This window comes from Rutidosis leptorrhynchoides, chromosome 6, assembly GCF_046630445.1.
Source record: "Rutidosis leptorrhynchoides isolate AG116_Rl617_1_P2 chromosome 6, CSIRO_AGI_Rlap_v1, whole genome shotgun sequence".
Taxonomy (NCBI): domain Eukaryota; kingdom Viridiplantae; phylum Streptophyta; class Magnoliopsida; order Asterales; family Asteraceae; genus Rutidosis; species Rutidosis leptorrhynchoides.
The window spans coordinates 330,322,378-330,327,567 of record NC_092338.1 but is presented as its reverse complement, the minus strand read 5'-3'; positions in this window follow the sequence as shown (position 1 = coordinate 330,327,567).

The window sequence follows — 5,190 nt, the reverse complement described above, 5'->3', positions numbered from 1 at the left end:
GATAGGTGCCTAGACTTTGATCCTATTGTGTATGTATTTTATGCGGGACTTGTAGGAGACGGGTCGGATCGAGTTTGGTTAGTGCCTAGGTTTAGAAGAACTAACTTATGTTAATTGTTTTGTATTGTGTTTGCAATCATCAAGTGAGTTAGGCGTTGTACTAGCGAGTTAATGCGACGTGCTCGCGTAACAATGACTAGCTACCGTTGTTACGGGTTCAAATCGTGTCAAACAAGCAATGTACGACGAGTATTGGGAAAGATGGGGCGGTATGATATACGTATGTCATTTTCGTTTGTTTTATTGTTTAACCTATTCCATTTTATAGAATGAAGATGAGAAACGGGCACGATACCGTTAACGGAGGTACAAGTGAAGACTCCGAGTTCACGGCCATGGTTGAGGCCATTTTGCAAAAGGATCACGCGACTTTTTTAGTGGACGTTAAGAAAATGTTTCTAGAGTCGGTTGACGAACAAGTAACCGATTTAATCAAGGAGCAAATTAATGCTATTGTTCAAGGCGACAATGTTAGAAGGCGAGACTTCCACTATAAAAATTTCAAGGATGCTCAACCCCCAACTTTTGATAGTGAACGAGACCCACTCAAGAGTGCTCGTTGGAACTCCAATATAGAGGGGGCCTTTCGTACTAGTCAGTGCCCTCTCAATAAGAAGATGAGGTACGGTAGTAGTATGTTGAGGGGTGATGCAAAGTTGGAGTGGGATGCGAAAATCCGACTTTACGTTGAAGAGCAAAGTTTGAGTTTGACGTGGGATGAATTTAAGTTGGAGTTTTTCAAAGAGTACCGAAATTCGGCCGATCTTTAGAGGATTAAGGATGAGTTGTGTGCCTTGAAGCAAGGGTCAATGGATTTGAACACTCTCAAGTCCACATTCTTATCAAAGACCCAATTTTGCCTTGAGTATGTCAGGAATGATCATATGTTGAAGGAAGACTTCTATCGAACCTTGAATGACAACTACCATGAAAAGATTAGTCGGAACTCGGTGAAAACTTTTGATGAGTTGTTTGACATAGCTAAGGGCTTTGAGTCACTTGTTCAAAAAAGGAGTGACTTCGCTTTTAGCAAAAGAAAGTTTGAAGCTACTAGTCATTCCAACAAGAAGAGTAGGGGTGTGACCGAGTGCGTCGGTAGTGTGAAGAAGGGTGCTTCCGGGGTTACAGACCCAAGTGTTATAATTGTGGACGACAAGGACACATGGCTCGTGATTGTACGAACCAATTCTTAACACCTAAACTCACCTGTTATAATTGTCAAAAGGAAGGGCACCGAAGGACGGAATGTCCCGAATTGCGGAGTGATCAAGTTAAGAATTTAGAGAAAGCGGCGAGTACATCAAGGGGACGAAATTATTTAATGACTAATGATAAAGCCAAGCAATCCAACGAAGTTGTCTCAGGTACTTTCATGGTTAACTCTAAACTGGCAAGGATACTATTTGATAGCGGTGCTAATTTATCGTTTGTGTCTCCAAGATTTGTGCCTAAGCTTAATCAACCGCTAGCTAAGTTGAGTCATCCGGTAGAAATCAAAATAGCAGATGGTAAGACGGTGCTAGGGGTTGATGTGTGTAAGAATTGTAATATTGTGTTTGGTGCTGAAACCTTTAAAATCGATCTTATCCCGATGACTTTGGGTAAGTTTGACATCGTTGTCGGTATGGATTGGCACGATCGTTATAGAGCCGATATTTCATGCCATGAAAAGTTTATTTGGGTAAAGGCCTCGATTGGGGGAGAGTTAATTATTCATGGTGATAAGCGGAGGAGACTTGTGCCATTATACACTTATGCACGGGCACGTCGTTTCCTTAGTAGTGGTGGCATGACTTTTCTCGCCCGTGTAGTTGATACTCGTGAAGAGCCACCATCCATTCGTGAAATTCCGGTGGTTAATGAATTCGAAGACTTTTTTTCCGGATGAGTTACCGGGTGTTCCGGCGTAAAGACAAGTTGAATTTCGCATCAACTTAGTTCCAGGGGCTACTCCCATTGCTAAAACTCCTTATCGTTTAGCACCAACGGAAATGCAAGAGTTGTTGAATCAAACCCAATAGTTGCTTGAGAAGGGTTTTATCCGACCGAGTGCTTTGCCATGGGGTGCTCCGGTTTTAATTGTAAAGAAGAAAGATGGTACTATGTAGGTGTGCGTTGATTATCGAGAGTTGAACAAAGTGACAATCAAGAATCGTTATACATTGCCTCGGATTGACGATTTGTTTGACCAACTCCAAGGCGTGACTTATTTTCGAAGATCGACTTACGGTCCGGCTATCAACAAATGCGTGTCCGTGAAGAAGATATTGAGAAAACGGCCTTTCGAACACGTTACGGTCATTTTAAATTTGTAGTTATGCCATTCGGTCTTACGAATGCACCGGTGGCATTCATGGATCTTATAAACCGAGTGTGCCAACCTATGTTGGACAAGTCGGTAATTGTGTTCATTGAAGACATACTTGTCTATTCTAAGAGTATGAAGGAATATGAACATCATTTGTACGAAGTATTGAAGATGTTGCGAAAGGAGAAGTTGTATGCTAAATTCTCTAAGTGTGAATTTTGGTTAAGGGAAGTACAATTCCTTGGCCATATTGTGAACAAAGAAGGTATTCAAGTAGATACGGGGAAGATAGAGGCGGTGAAGGGTTGGGGAAACCGACTACACCTTCGAAAATTCAAAGTTTTCTCGGATTAGCCAGTTATTATCGTCGGTTTATCCAAGACTTTTCTAAGATCGCTTCTCCATTGACATATTTGACAAGAAAGAACGCGAGATTTAATTGGGAAAATGAGCAAGAAATTGCTTTCCAATTGTTGAAAGAGAAATTGTGTCAAGCTCCGACTTTGGTGTTACCGGAAGGTGTAGAAGATATGACGGTTTATTGTAATGCATCATTCAATGGGCTCGGGTGTGTTCTAATGAAACGGGGTAAAGTCATCGCTTATGCCTCTAGACAATTAAAGGAATACGAAAAGAGATATCCGACTCATGACCTCGAATTAGCGGCGGTGGTTCATGCGTTGAAAATTTGGCGCCACTACTTGTATGGTCAAGTGTACGATTTATTCGGATCACAAAAGTTTGAAACATCTCTTCGATCAATGATATTTGAACAATCATCAACGTAGATGGATCGATTTGGTAAAAGATTATGATTGTGAGATACTCTACTATCCGGGTAAGGCGAATGTGGTCGCGAATGCGTTGTGTCAAAAAAGTCAACATCCGGCGATACGAGTAGGATCGTTACACATGACTATTACTAACGATTTCCTTGTGAAGCTTGGTGAGATTCAAATTGAAGCTTTTGTTAACAACAAACGTGAAGAACGAATCATGGCGCAAACGAAGTCTATTACTTTAGGCCCGCATGGTTTGTTGTCCTTTCAAGGAAGAGTGTGGGTGCCTAAAATGGGTGATTACCGACAAGTGCTACTTGATGAAGCACATAAGTCAAAGTATTCCATTGATCCGGGTGCGACAAAGATGTACCTTGATTTGAAGAAAGAATATTGGTGGCCCAGAATGAAACGTGACGTGGTTAAGTATGTTGAACAATGCGTTACGTGTTTGCAAGTTAAGGCCGAGCACCAAAAGCCGTATGGTATGTTACAATCGTTAGAAATCTTAAAATGGAAATGGGAGCACATTACCATGGATTTCATTACAAAGTTACCAAAGATGGCGAGAACTCAATTTGATACAATTTGGGTGATAGTGGATCGTTTGATGAAAAGTGCATTGTTTCTTCCCATTCGAGAAACAATATCGTCGGAGACTTTGTCTAAGTTGTTTATCAAGGAGGTTATATCGAGACATGGGGTTCCTATATCTATTGTTTCAGATCGGGATACTCGTTTTACATCTCGATTTTGGAATAAGTTTCATGAAGATATGGGTACACAATTAAAGATGAGCACGGCATATCATCCCCAAACGGACGGTCAAACCGAACGTATGAATAAAACGTTGGAGGATATGCTACGGGTGTGTGTTATTGATTTAGGTGGTATTTGGGACGAGCACTTGCCTTTGGTGGAATTCTCGTACAATAATAGTTATCATACTAGTATCGGGATGCCACCTTATGAGATGCTCTATGGGCGAAGGTGTCAAACTCCGGTTTGTTGGGGTGAAGTAGGACAAAAGGAAATCGGGAGTACCGATTTGGTTTTGGAGATGAATAGTAAAATTGATATGATACGGGCTCGATTAAAGGTGGCGCAAGATAGACAAAAATCTTATGCCGACAAGCGGAGGTGACCGATTGAGTTCTAAGAAGGTGACATGGTGATGCTTAAGGTTTCGCCGTGGAAGGGTATTATTCGGTTTAGGAAAGTGGGAAAATTAGCTCCTAGATTTATTTGGCCTTTCAAAATCTTGGATTGTGTTGGTGAGGTTGCGTATAGATTAGAGTTACCCGAAGAGCTTGTGGGGATTCATAACACATTCCATGTTTCCCACCTCCGTAAGTGTCTTGTGGATGACTCAATGTGGGTGCCGTTAGATGAGATTTCTTTGAACAACAAGTTAGAATATGTCGAGGAACCGATTGCCATTCTTGATGAAAAGGTTAAAATGTTGCGTAACAAAGAGGTGAAGACTTTTAAAGTACAATGGCATCATCGAAAGGGTTCCGAGTTCACATGGGAATCCGAGGAGTTTGTTTTGGTGTATCTTATTGCTTGTCATGCGGCTTGGATTGCGAGGACGCAATCCGAATTAAGTGGGGGAGAGTTGTAAGACCCGAAACCGATTTGTACATAATGTGTATATATTAATTGCTGGCTAGAAATTGTGACAGAAAGAGTGCGCAGCGCGCATAAGCTGCAGACAGCTCATACCGTTTTTCTCTTATTTTCAAAGGGGTATTTTGGTATTTTTACTTAATAGACGGATTTAATGCCACAACATCAGTTTTAGGAGTGCCATTTACTCCTCTTTCACCTACCTTATCCCTTCCACTTCATTTTAGAGAGAGAAAGAGTTCTAGTGTGAGAAAGCTCAAATCAAGGAGGAAGAATCTTGATTCGGGTCAAAGTGTGAGTGTTAAAGTTGTTCATCTAGTCACAAGCTACGTTTTGATTGTGGTGGTACGTTCTAAACTCGATTTTCTTTACCTTGATTTGTTTGAGGGTGAGGGTTTGGGTCATAGGTGAACA